Genomic DNA, 15,280 nt, shown 5'->3' with positions numbered 1-15,280 from the left:
GCCCCGGCTTCTGATGCCAGCTTCTTGCTAATGTGTTTCTTGAAGGACAACATTTTCTTCCTTGCTGTCTCTGTTTTTGTCTCTCTATCTCTCAAACAAATAAATTTTCACAACCTACCAATGTGGGGATGGGCTTTTAGTGCCATGATAAGATGCCATTTCCCATACCCACATTCCATATTGGCATGCCTACGTTGAGTCCTGCCTCCCTCACTTCCAACCCAACATGCTGGCACTGGGTAACTTGCTGGGGCAGCAGATGATGGCTCAAGTGGGTTCCTGCCACCCACAGAGTGGGTTGCTGTACCAGAGTAGGCCTGGCTCTTCCTCAGTCTTTTGCTTGCACGCTCACACACGTGCCTCCTCTATGCACAGCTGGTTTTCATCCACTTCACCACCAGGGCCCTCATAAGGCTGCTGTTTGGACTTCCAGCCACCAGAATTGTGAGACAAACAGACCTCTTCATGTCATAAGTTACCCAAACATTTTGTTATAGCAATGCAACTCTAAGATTACATCAACTCAAGAAAAATGTCAAAAGCACTTCACAAAGAAGGTGGAGGTCCCTGCGTTAAGTCAGGGTTCTCCAGAAAAATAGAACTATATATTATGCAGAAAAAGAAATTTACTTGAAGGAATTGACTGACATGATTACACAGACTGACTATTCCAAAATCTGTAGGGTGGGTTGACAGTCTGGAGATCCAGGAGAGCCAAGTCCAAAACTTGCTGCTGCAGAATTCCTCCTTGGTGGAGGGAAGCCTTTTCTTCAACAGATTGAATGAGGTCCCTCACATTATGAAGGGCGGCTATTTGATTCTAAATCTGCAAATGCTAATATCATCCCCTAAACACCTTCATGGAAGCATCCAGAGTCAAATGGAATCACCTAGGTGAGCACTGTGGCTAATTAGGTTGACATTAAAGTATCCTTCATGACCCCAACAGAAACTCAGTCTCCCTCTCCCTCTCTCTCTCTCTGTCTCTCTCTTTCTCAGTTTCTCTCTCTCTCATAGACACACACACACACACACACACCGAAAAAGTAACTTTATAATCAGATATCTGAATAGTAAATCATAATGTCAGAAAAACAGTTGAAAATGGTTTGAAGGCATTAAAGGGAAAGAACTATAAATATGGGATTTTTACTCAAATATTTGCATTTAAATAAAAAGTAAAATAAGGATATTATTAATCATAATATTCTCATAAGAAGACAACTTTGACTAGGGCAAAATTTTTAAAGAACTCTCTTAAAAGGATAAACTTGGGTTAAGGAGAAATAAATTCATGAAGGCTATATGAGCTAAATGTGAATTAGATGCTGTAAAATAGTTGTATAAATTATGATATTGGCTAAAAATCAAGACAAAACACAGAATGTACATGTAATGACCCAACAAAAGCATCCCAGGTTGGTACTGTCCAATGGAAATATAATTCAAGTAACAAATGTGAGCCACATAGGAATTTTAAATTTTCTGCCAGTCATATTATAAATAATTTAAAAAAAGGACTGGAGTTATGGTGCAGCAGGTTTAGATGCCTGAAATGCCAGATCCCATATGACAGTGCTAATTTGAGTCTCAGATGTTCTGTTTCCAATCCAGCTCCCTGCTACTGCGCTTGGGAAAGCAGTAGAAGATGACCCAAGTACTTGGACCCTTGCACCATCATGGAAAACCTGTATGGAGTTCCTGACTCCCTTCTTAGACATGTCCCAACCCCACATGTCTTGGCCATTTGGGAAGTGAATTAATGGATGGAAGATCTCTTTCTTTCTGTTTCCATCTTTCTCTGTCACTGTGCTTTCAAATCAATAAAATCTTAGAGAAATAGTAAAAACATAACATGAAGTTCAAATGTATCTGCTGTATTTACTGAACATATATACAAAAATATTACTTCAAATATGAAATTAATATAAAGAATTATTATTGAAGTATTTAACATCACTTTTTTGTATTCAGTCTTTGGTATGTAGTATTTGTTTTATACTTAAATCTCAGTTTGACTACCCACATTTTAATTACTGTACAGTCATATGTAGGTAATGCATGCCATACTGGTGGAGTGCAGTTCTAAATGATATCAACATTATGGGGGTCAGTCTGGTGGTCTCTAATAGCCCACAGGAAATCAGTGATGATGCTGAGTGTGGAGACCCAAATGAAATGGGGTTGGACTTTGACAAATGACCAGCAAATCTGGTAGAGAAATTCTAATCACAGAAATTTTCTATTTATACCAGAATATATTTTGATTGAGTAATTCTGACTATGGCCACAATGCAATGATGCTTGCACACTCCTAAGTTGTGTTGTTTCCTGGGTAAGATGATGTTTAGTAAAAATGTTACACTGAAATAGGCATAAAGTCATGAAATAATCTTAAAAGATCTTTTTGTTATTTAAAATTGTGATTTTCTCGATGCATTAATCCTTATTCCTTAATTTATTTTGCATAAGACATATTGAATGCATAATTAATAAACCAGATATGCATTTGGTAGAAAAATAATGGCTTTAATTTTAAGCTGTCATCACCCTGAAAGAAAAAGCTGTCTTTATGCAGCCTGAAGAGTCATCATCCTCTGAAAATGAGTACCATATTTTTTCAGAATGATTCTCATTCTCACCTAAAGCTTGGAAATCTTCACCACATCTGTGAAAATTCAGAGAATAAAGTGCTATGAGACTCCAAATAGTCTCTTTACTCAGGCTACTAATGCTGATTTCCCCCTTTTTGTGTCACTCATGCTTCCCAGCTGGATTTTAGTGCCTGTCATACATGTCAGGAGTTAAACCTAGAAAAACAATGACTAAGGAGCTATATTAGGCAATGACTGTATGGATAGAGTGGGGAGTCAGTCCAGTGAGTGCTAAGGAACATGGGTATGGTATAGGACCGTTCTACTTTTCTCAGAAACAAAATTTTAAAGATGTGACACAAAATGAAAGAACCCTAGAATATAAAGACCTTTCCCCCTTGCCAAAGCATCCCCGCTCATTTCCTCACAAACATCCTGGATCTTCACTCAGAGGATCTGTCATTCTGTGGACATCTTCCTAGTTGCTTATCCCATTTTACTTCATTATAATTCTTTTTTTTTATTTGGATTTTATTTATTTGAAAGGTGGAGTTTTAGAGAGTGCTGGAGAGACATAGAGAGATCTTCCATTCGCTTGTTCATTCCCCAGAAGCTTCTTCTAGGTCTCCCACATAGATGAGGGGACCCAATCACTTGGGCCATCTTCTGCTTCTGTCCCAGGTGCATCAGCAGAAAGCTGGATTGGAAGTGGAGCAGCAGGGACTCAAACTGGCACCCACGAGGAATGCCGGCATCACGGGAGGAGGCTTAACCTGCTATGCCACATCACTAGCCCCTATGTTTCCCTTTCAAATTCAGCTTGGTGACTTCTGTCCAAAGCATGGGTAAAACTGTAGTCCCTGACCTTTCTTGTTTTAGAATCTACCACACTGTATTTCAGTTCCTAATTGTTTGTCTATCCCTTCATTTTATTATACTTACAGCCCCTGCATCATCAAATGTTTTACACTTGATACATTATTATAGAAGAAGCACTATGTCTTATAAATTCAAAGTATCTCAGTGCTTTTCTTTTGCCAATTGAAGATTATTAACTTGAGCTTCAAGGTGTGTTATAATTCTATATGGAAGATAATTTCTGTTAAGTTCTATACTTGGCAGGACTGTAACATAACTGCTATATCCCAATAAAAATTCTACTATTGTGGCAATGGCATGCATAGACCTATATGGATTAACACTTATCTTTGTAATCCTGGTTATTAGTGACATAAATCACAGGAAAAGTCACAGTTTGCTAACCATTAGGCTTTGCATCTTGACTTAAAAGTGGAATGAAGAAACATCATTGATCATCATGGTTTGAATGTGTCCATTTCTACAAAGCCAATAATTTTGGTTTTGTTATTGTTCCCATTGTCATTTAAGTGCCGACACAATCATCTAGGTTAAAACACTGATTTATTTATGTGGAAGTATGAGAGTATACTGCATCTTAGTCCTCTGTTTGGTGCTGTTTAAATTCTGGGGGAGTCAGTAAGCCCTCTCTTCATGGTACCCTGCCCGTGGAGATATGTATAGACTACCAGACCTGTACTCTCTTTCAGAGAAAACCCTATGAGAATCGCAGAAAAATCTGTGTAAACAGTGATGATGGTCTGTCATTTTGTCTCAGCCCACGAGATTTAAGTCTTCAGTATCTGCCTGTTATGGATTAGCTTGTGACCTGTTAATGAGAAGCAGATATTGACATGAGGACTAATTTTTCACGGCAACAAAGAGAGTTGAGAAAACAAGGCAGAACTATATAAAAGGGAAATAAGAATTTGTTATGTCTGAAAATGATATTCTTGTGCAATATTCCATAATATTACTATTAATATAGCTCTCAATGTGAAATGCTTAGTGATTACACTAAAAAGACAAGTTAAGGTTGATAAGGGCAAGACCTGAAAAAATTGTGAACTTTAGCATTTGCCTGTATCTTTCAAAGACTAAAATCTATTAATGTTTTTGCTGTTATGTAATTAAATTGCCACAACCAAATATAATTTTCAACTAAGACATAGATTACATTATTCTGAAATGAAAACATAAGAGTCTAAGTGCATGAGAGATTTACATAATCAGACTGCACAGTGGATTATAGATATTCCTGTTAAAGATGTAACAAAATGTGAATGACTCGGATTGATACACCTGAAATGTACATTAAGTGAAGCATTATTGCACAGTAGGAATCAACATACATTTTTACATTCTTCAGGGAGTTGCTCTTTTCAAGAGGAGAAATTAAATAACAGTGAAAAGAAAATTACCCAGTTATTATGAATACTATGAATTTCTATTTCTAGAATTCTCTTCTGTAACTCACAATTTAACCTAAAACTGTATTTTTACTCAAATTATATTCAAAGCATTTCGCACACTTTTATATTTTTGCTAATAAACCTGACTTGTCACATATTAATCTATCTCTTAAAAACCTCTCTGAGCCAATATAAAGATGCCATTTGTCCTCCATAGTAACATATCTGTAAAATTGTTTTTTTATATCTTGTCTGCAGTGTAATGGCAAATGTAACGCAATTTCCAGAAACAGCACTTTGTAGAGTGGATATTTATGAAAACTTATTTAAGTATATGTTAGTATTATCTCCAGAGAAATGATGCAACAATTCTAAGTTAGTTATTATAATCATTATTTATTTCTCATTTTATCTAACTCCTATGATTTTCTGAAAATATACCCCTAGAAATTGATTTTCTATACTTCGGAGGGTGGATATTTTGTTTCCAGTTTGTACATTTGAAGTGACAATTTTCCAAGCACATTTTATGTGCATTTTTATACTATTTAAGATTTTATTGTGAAAAACAGAGTGTACAAAAATACATGTATGCTTGAATGCAATAGGAATGAAACAAACACCCATGTCACCACTGCACAAGTTAAGAAATCAAATATTATCAGTGTCGCAAAATTTCCCTGTGTGTGTGTGTCTCATCTACCTTTGTCACAGTTCTCTGTTTCTCTGCCTATGTCTCACTATGTTTCTATCACACACAATTTTGTAACTATAATATTACAACTGAAAGATCACAAATTGGCATCATCAGTAGGCAAAAATAACGTTTTAAAATCCTGATATGCTTGACATATAGTTCATCAGTTTGAACGCATTAATGTCAAAGGAGAAATCTAGTCAGATTACATGCAACATTTTGCAAATATTAAGTCTGTACATAATAAATAACCACCAAGTATACCATGATGAATAAGGTCAATCTAGTTTCAGATTGGAAGCTTAAGAATACATTGTTTTCCCAATGTAATTTCTCAATGACTCTTCTCAGAACTCCTACATGATTCAACAGAAATACTGCAAAGAGTCCATTTATACCCAGACTCAAAATACAGACAAAAAAGAGAGCTTTGTGTTAGCAAACAGAGCAGCTCCAAGACTGTAAACAGTTTGGGAGCTCAATACCAGGCAAAGTGGCTTTGTTCCCAGAGCAAGAACAGCAAGCAGGATCAGAAAGGAGTCAGAGAACAGTCAAGAGCTGATACTTTGTAATGATCTCAGTTTACTTAGTATTCCATCTCCAGCCAGTATTAACAGCCTATAGAAAACCATCACATATAATTGAATACACATTTAAAAGTCCCATATATTTATATAAAAAATCATTTAATGTGAAACATACAATGATTCCTTACTACATCTATTTTATAAATCTTCACTTGAGAGTTTCATCATCAAATAATGACATATCTTTCACTAACAAATAACACCACATCTTTTACAAAAGCACTTTAATATTTCAAAGACAAAGAAAATATTATTTTTCCAGTATCACTATATAAAAACTCAGTGAAGAAAATAGAATTTTTACTTTGGTAATCATAGCTGTATTACTACTGTATCACAAATTTTCAATGAAGTTCATGGAAAAGCCACATAATACAATATTCCATGGATTCCAAACAATTTTTGCAGTTCTGCAATTTTTGAAGTACCCTCATGTTTGTGATGTGATGTCATGTTGTCTGAGTGAGAATATCTAGAAACTACACTCTTACTTTTTATATTTTAAGCACAAGGTTTCACTTTCTGGTGGCATCTAATGGTTCGAAACCAAATATGAGAATTGATTGTGACCATTAGGAGTTCAACACACACAAAGAAGCAATGATTAAACATTGAAACCTCAACATACTACAGCTTGATGGACACCTAAAATTGTCACACAGGAATTATCAAAGTGACCGCTACTGTCAATCAAGTGTTAGTAGATGCCGGCGCTGCAGCTCAATAGGCTAATCCTCCTCCTGCAGCGCCGGCACACCGGGTTTTAGTCCCGGTTGGGGCGCCAGATTCTGTCCCGGTTGCTCCTCATCCAGTCCAGCTCTCTGCTGTGGCCCAGGAGTGCAGTGGAGGATGGCCCAAGTGCTTGGGCCCTGCACCCACATGGGAGACCAGGAGAAGCACCTGGCTCCTGGCTTCGGATCAGTGCAGTGCGCTGGCCGCAGCCCACCGGCTACAGCGGCCATTGTGGGGTGAACCAATGGAAAAGGAAGACCTTTCTCTCTGTCTCTCTCTCTCACTGTCCACTCTGCCTGTCAAAAAAAAAAAAAAGTGTTAGTAGAAGCTTGAACTCCAATCTTACTCTTTTTGCAAAAAAAAAAAAAAAAAACAAAAAAAACAAAAAAAAACAACTTGATGTATAAATTCCACTTCGTGATGTAGAAAATAGCATTTTAAAGAAGGGACTGAAAAGATGGCACAAACACAAACCTCAAATTATTCAGGACAAGAAAAAATAGAGTATCTCTGGGCCACACAGAAGGAGATAAAATCACTTAAGGATAACAAGTAGCTAGCAGCAGGAATCTTTTAGTGTGTAACAAAGAAAAGGAAAAAAAGAACTTTAAGCCAGACAATATACTATATAGTTGGTTATTTACTCACAATGAGTGTTTAAAAATCACAGATGTGGAAATGAATATAAGCACATTTCTCTATAATTACTATGCAAAACTCCAATAACTCAGTTGTGAAGCAAGAAAAATGTAGACCATTGAAGAAAACAGTTTATCGACCGAATGAGAATATGGAATGTTTTCTTCACTGTAGCTGGTAAGAGGTTTCCATCAATCACCAATGGGAAAAAATTGAAAGTTACCTCAATACCAATACATAACAAACTCAATACTGATGTATAATACATACACACCATCCAATATACTATATAATATATAGGATGAATTCTTTTCTGTTTATGCTAAATAAATTGCACAGCACATTATTTAACCAGAATATTGTCTAAATATAACTCTGCAGATCTGATCATAAAATAATTTTATTTTATTCCTTGGGGCAATTTTTCCTTGCCTTTTTGAAAACTTACTCAAGTCATGTAATGTTTGGCCAGTCTTACAAAACAATAAGTCATATAGTCACTGAAAATGACAAATAAAATCTCAATTCCATAATTAAATATGTTCAGTCCCAATCAATCCCATCTTGGGTTATTAGAACCAAGTCAGATGGGGCCGGCGCCGTGGCTCACTTGGTTGATCCTCCGCCTGTGGCGCCAGCATCCCATATGGGCACTGGGTTCTAGTCCCAGTTACTCCTCTTACAGTCCAGCTCTCTGCTGTAGCTCAGGAAGGCAGTGGAGGATGCCCTGTACCCGCATGGGAGACCTGGAGGAAGATCCTGGCTCCTGGCTTCGGATCGGTGTAGCTCCAGCCATGGTGGCCATTTGGGGGGTGAACCAATGGAAGAAGGACCTTTCTCTCTGTGTCTCTCTCTCTCACTGTCTATAACACTACCTGTCAAATTAAAAAAAGAACCAAGTCAGATTCACCTCTTTCTTGGCTGCATTGAACTGAACCCAACACAAATTTGGATAAATACCTCCTTTGTATATATCTTATACCCAGACCATGTGAAATACATATCCTTTGCCCACACAAATCCTGGACTGCAGATCACTTCCAGCGCATCCAATAGGGAATGCATCTTTTTTTTTTTTGAAGATTTATTTATTTATTTCAAAGGCAGAATTACAATTACAGAGAGGCAGCGGCAGAGAGAGTGAGAGAGAGAGAGAGAGAGAGAGAGGTCTTCCATCCTCTGGTTCACTCCCCAAATGGCTGCAACAGCCGGAGCTGGGCTGATCCGAAGCCAGGAGCCAGGAGTCTCCTTCAGGTCTCCCATATGGATGCAGGGGCCCAAGAACTTGGGCCATCCTCTGTCGCTTTCCCAGGCCATAGCAGAGAACTGGATGGAAGAGCAGCAGCCAGGACTAGAACCGGTACCCACAGGGGATGCCGACACTTCAGGCTAGGGCGTTAACCCCCTGCGCCAGAGCGCCGACCCAGGGAATGTATATTAAGTGTTCGTTGTTCCCACAAAGCACATTTTATTATGTTTGAGGTGTTGAACTCACCTCAGTTTACTCCCTTAAGAGATTTCCTAAGTGTGATAAAGGATGTCTTTAAAGTGTGTTTGTGTGAATGTGTGTGTAAGATACAGACCATCTTTTCCTCTCAGAACAGGGATGAGGCCAAGATGTCTCACGTTAGCATCTTCTGAATTTTCTTCCCAGCCCCAGTCTCAGGGCCATTCTTAATGAGGTGTGGTACAGGTTAGTGCTGTCAACCTGATGATGTAAACAAAGATATGTTGGGCTTCCAGTCTCAGTTTCATCCAGTAAAGACTGGACTCAATTATTCAAATTGAACTAAGTCTCAAGTCTTCCAACTTGCCAGGATATATGCCACATTGCACAGTTAACCCAGCCCCTTGCCCCAAATGATGTTGGGTCCCTCAGAGGGACTATCACACTTAATCTCCAGGGATATCATGTACATCCGCAAGATGATTTCTTGTGTGAACATGAGTTGTGGCTTTCTCTTAGTCCCCCAAAATATGGTCTTGCACTGTAAGGGGGGTTATAGAGACCTTAACATGTTTTATGAAATACTAACAATGGAGCACTTATGTCTTAAATGGCTGTGCAGAAGATGAGGCTAATTTTATTTACGCAGGGGAGATTCTCAGAGCTGTAAGTCACTTATTCATATTACTGTGACTAATGTCTATTCTGTGGGTACTTATCCTTAAAATGTCCCTAACATTGTCTTGATCTTGGAAGGTAATCAGACTATTCTCAACTCATTGGTCAGGGTTGTTATGGGTGAGAGTGTTGCCCTAGATTTCCTCTGAGATGGCCAAGATTATTTTTTTGCAATCTCTAATGCTTCCCATCAATATTGAATTAAAATGCAGGCTTGTGATAACATCATTATAGAAGCTTCATGTAGTCCCCTGTGAGATTGTTGGAACCCTGCAGAGATGAAGGGAGAGTGTACAAGAATACTGCAAGGTAGCTTCATCATGATATTTGGAAATGTGTAGACAATATCTTCAATTGAGTTCAGTTAAACAATTCAATTTCAGTTTCTGCTGGCCATATTTATCAGAGAGACTGAGATAGAAGTGAACCTATGGGAAAATTCCTTAAAAGCTAGCATAATGTACAGATAACTGTTGGCAGAGAATTCCGCTTGCATCTCTTGCACTTCTGAATATTTTGAAGGCAAGGAAGTCAGTTGAGCTTTGTTCTGGAGCAAAAAGCAGTCATGCTTACTGCACAGTGTAGTAAATACAGTTTCTGTGCCAAAGGTCATCCATGTTTCCCACTCATTGTACAGGACTTGGGTTCTATAGACCCCTTCAGTGTGTGTGAAAGCATCCATGTGGGCACGCCTGAAACACACCCTTGGGATTAGAGAAGGAAGCAACTGGTGCAAATACGATGGTGCCCATGCTTCTTGCTGTGTCGTGAGTAATAAACTCCTCTTTCTCTGATCCTGCAGTCATGCCCTTTTCCAGAATCTGTTGGGTAAAATCCCAGACCATTCACAATTCACAGCAGACTTCTAATCCAGTACAGTTTTTTAAAATTACAATGTAGTATTTTGAGTAGACAGCATTACTACGACACACATTAAATTTGCTAAGTAGCCCCTAAGGAAAAATAGTTTAGCATCATATGGAAAACTAAGTAGCATAGGATTAAATATTATATTCATCTCCAAAGTTTTTATTATTTTAACTCAAAAATTCAAGTTTGTTCAGAAAATGGTTTTGTTAAAATTAGTATTTAGAAAAGAAAAGCCCATGAGAGTATTTCAGGCATGGAAAGCCAAGACACTCTGGAAAAAAAAAAAAAAAATGACCTAAATGAAAGATCTCCGCGAGTGAGATCCCAGTGGAAAGAACAGGTCATCAAAGAAGGAGGTACCTTTCTCTGAAGGGAGGAGAGAACTTCCACTTTGACTACGACCTTGTCTAAATAAGATCAGAGTCAGTGAACTCAAAAGGCTTCCATAGCCTTGGCAGCTCATGACAAGAGCCTAGGGTGATTACTGATGCCATAAACAAGAGTGTCAATTTGTTAAGTCAACAACAGGAGTCACTGTGCACTTTCTCCTCATGTAGGATCTCTGTCCTTAATGTGCTGTACATCGTGATTTAATGCGATAACTAGTACTCAAACAGTATTTTGAAAGGGGAGGGTTGTGGGTGGGAGGGAAGTTATGGAGGGGGGGAGCCATTGTAATCCATAAGCTGTACTTTGGAAATTTATATTCATTAAATGAAAGTTAAAAAAAATTAGTATTTAAAGCCGGCGCCGTGGCTCAATAGGCTAATCCTCCACCTTGCGGCGCCGGCACACCAGGTTCTAGTCCCGGTTGGGGCGCCGGATTCTGTCCCGGTTGCCCCTCTTCCAGGCCAGCTCTCTGCTATGGCCAGGGAGTGCAGTGGAGGATGGCCCAGGTGCTTGGGCCCTGCACCCCATGGGAGACCAGGAAAAGCACCTGGCTCCTGGCTCCTGCCAGGATCAGCGCGGTGCGCCGGCTGCAGCGGCGGCCATTGGAGGGTGAACCAGCGGCAAAAGGAAGACCTTTCTCTCTCTGTCTCTCTCTCTCACTGTCCACTCTGCCTGTCAAAAAAAAAAAAAAAAAAAAAAAAAAAAAAAAAAAAAAAATTAGTATTTAGAAGAACAGGAAATGCCTGTGAGCGAGACTGCTTTGAGACCTCTTCCCAGAAGAAGCACTTGGTATCCAGATCCTGAGCTGTGGCCGTGACTTTTTTTAACACGGATGATGGTGTGAGGTGAATGTAGCTCATAGGGCATTGTGAGCAGTGAAATAGAAACAAAAACATAGAAAAAAAAAATGAGACATTTGATCATGGCAAGGACAAAAACCTTAGCTGGAGCAAGCAAGAGAAAATAAAAAAGTAATAATCAGTTGTTTTGTGTGGCATCAACTTGAAGAGTCGGAAAACAAATTATGATCTCACGTTTCTTAACAATTTTTATTATTTATATTTATGGATTTGTTACTTCTCTAGGACTCCAGTGGAGGCATCATATTTACACTTTCACAGATACACAAAAGCTCATCATTGTTTTTTCCCACAAGTGTTTTATTTTATTTTATTTTATTTTTTGACAGGCAGAGTTAGACAGTGAGAGAGAGAGACAGAGCGAGAGTTATAGAAAAAGGTCTTCCTTCCGTTGGTTCACTTCCCTAATGGCCGCCATGGCCGGCACTGTGCCGATCCGAAGCCAGGAGCTGGGTGCTTCCTCCCGGTCTCCCATGCGGGAAAGGGCCCAAGCACTTGGGCCATCCTCCACTGCACTCCCGGGCCACAGCAGAGAGCTGGCCTGGAAGAGGAGCAACTGGGACTAGTACCCGGCACCCCAACAGGGACTAGAACCCAGGGTGCTGGTGCCACAGGCAGAGGATTAGCCAAGTGAACCACTGCCAGCCCCCACAAGTGTTTTTCAAAATAGGTCAGAAGAAAGTTTCCAATGTACCTCAAACCGTGTGATTAACCCAGAGCATCTGACTTAAAAATTTGCTTTGTGTCAAAGATGTTCATCTCATGGAGATGGCACTCTTTCTTCCAACAAATTCCAAACACTAACTGGGGGGAACAAGCAAAGGCTTCTGAATTTCTTGAAGTTTTTACATAAAAACTACCATTATTTCCATTGGGTTCAGCAATCTCAAAAATTTATTGCAAGAATGTAGAGGCTTCATTTTCATGCTGATTTGTGGAAGCTGTCATTGTAAAGTGAACAGGTGGCACATTCTCCTGCGCCAAAACAGGGCAGATGGATCACTCTGCTCTGTTGTTGGTCATTAATGGTGAGCAGCTGTCTCGCCAGGAACGGGAGACAGCATATGACTCATCAACCTCATTTTAATGCATTTCTGCAAATAGTGACTCAACCTCTTCATTTTAATGGGCTTGTTCAAATATTTCCCCCTTCCATTATACACCGCAACTTGGAAATAAAATAAAATTGATGCATTATGTATTAAAATTTTACTTTCTTCTTTAATAAACAATTCCGCCTTCTATGTAGAAGGCTGTCCCCATCCTAGGGTGAAATACTGGCTTCCAAAGACAGCATTCTTCATCAGCAGATCACTCTCCAGCATTCCCACATTGTATATTTATGTTGTTAGTGGAAGACCTTTGTCCTCAAGTGTATCTCAAATACAAAGTCTCCCCAGAGTAACAGGAAGCCCTTAGCACTTATTAGTAATGTATCTTGGACCGGTTTCTTTTATCATAACAGAGCAAGTGAGTTTTGATTCCGGTAGGAAGAAAAGTGACTTTCCCAGTTTAAATGGATTTTGCGTTATTTGGTCATGCACCATAATTGTTTTGGGGAAGCTTATTAAAACTAAGAATTTGAAGGCTTCATTTCCAGAAATTTTATTTTGTAAATGTGGATGGGGCTACAGAACCTACTTTTGTTGAAAAGATTTTGTCAGATTAACAGAGATGCACCAGCATTTGTGTTTAAATGAGAGAGTATCTCACTATAGGTAAGGTAGCTATCATTTGCAATACAGAGCATGCAAGTGTGGGTGTATCTGTGCATGCAATGCGCATGTGACAGCAGCTGTTTGGGCAGGAGAATAGGGTAGCATGGCAAACTGTATTCTGCCTGGCAGCAGGAACCATGTAAGCAACTCTATCTCAGTGCCTGGAAGAATGTCTGCTACTTTTTTTTTTTTTTTTTTGGACAGGCAGAGTGGACAGTGAGAGAGAGACAGAGAGAAAGGTCTTCCTTTGCCATTGGTTCACCCTCCAATGGCCGCCGCGGCCAGTGCGCTGCGGCTGGCACACCATGCTGATCCGAAGGCAGGAGCCAGGTGCTTCTCCTGGTCTCCCATGGGGTGCAGGGCCCAAGCACTTGGGCCATCCTCCACTGCACTCCCAGGCCACAGCAGAGAGCTGGACTGGAAGATGGGCAACTGGGACAGAATCCGGTGCCCCAACCGGGACTAGAACCCGGTGTGCCAGCGCTGCAGGAGGAGGATTAGCCTAGTGAGCCGCGGCTCTGGCCAAATGTCTGCTACTTCTAAAGTGCACAATCACTTTTTAATAAATTGGTATATAATGATGAAGATGTTAGGGACAAAACAAGGGACAGAGATCAGGAGCAAGAGAAATGACTCCCTAATGTTAGCTATTTTCCTAACAAACTAAAATGACATGACAATGGAGAACAGTGCAAAATACATTAAAATTCATGCTTTCCTCATGACAATGAACAATCTATAATGAACAAAATTAGTTCTGGCTGAATGAATTAGTGAGAAACTTCTGCAGTTTCAGGGTATGCCTAAGGGCAGTCTCTCCAATTTATTTAAATTATGTAATTATTTTACTTCTCAGACTGGGTATTTATCATGCATAGCCCATGAGGTCAATATATGAATTATCTGAGAAATAGAGGGAAGCAGTTGAAAGCAAAATTTTTTAAAAGTATGGAGTTCAGTAACAATTCTGAGACCTTGGACAGAATATTAAAAATCTTTGCTGGGGCAGGTGTTGGGCCAGCTGATAAGATAAATGCCTGTGTATCTATATCCTATATCAGAGTGCCTAGGTTCAAGTTCCAGCTCCTCGTCAGATTCTCGCTTTCTGTTAAGGCATCCCGAGGGACAGCAGGTGATGACTCACATCCTTGGGGCTCTGCCACCACATAGAAGACCCAAATTGAGCCCTGGGCTCCTGACTTTGGCCTGGTCCAACTCCACCTGTTGCAAACATTTTGGAAGAGAGGTGGATGGTGGAACATCTCACTGTCTTTCAAATAAATAAAAATAAATAAAATGTATAAAAATCTTTGATTCTGTTTTTATATCTTCCAATTCACACGTTCAATACAAAAGTTGTGAGACCTTTTGTGATATGCACGATGGATGAAAACAAAAGCAAAAGTATTTTATTTTTTAAAGATCTACTTATTTACTTGTAAGAGTGACAGAGAGAGAGGGAGAGACAGAGACAGATAGTGATAACTTCTATTCATTCACTGGTTTAATCCCCAGATGGCCGAAACAGCCAGGGCTGTGCCAGGTCAAAGCCAGGAGCTTCATTTCAGTTTCCCTCATGGGTGGCAAGGGTCCAAGCATGTGGGCCATCTTCTGCTGTTTTTTCCATGCCAGTAACAGGGAGCTGGATCCGAAGTGGAGTAGCCAGGACATGAACCAGTGCCTATGTGGGATGCTAGCTTTACCCACCAGTGGTTTTATCCACTACACCACACTGCCAGCTACAGCAAGAGTATTTTAAGGTGGAAATATTATTTTGGAACTCACAAGTAGGACATTC

Source organism: Oryctolagus cuniculus, chromosome 10, assembly GCF_964237555.1.
Source record: "Oryctolagus cuniculus chromosome 10, mOryCun1.1, whole genome shotgun sequence".
Taxonomy (NCBI): domain Eukaryota; kingdom Metazoa; phylum Chordata; class Mammalia; order Lagomorpha; family Leporidae; genus Oryctolagus; species Oryctolagus cuniculus.
The sequence above is the reverse complement of the archived record's forward strand: the minus strand, read 5'-3'. Positions refer to the sequence as shown.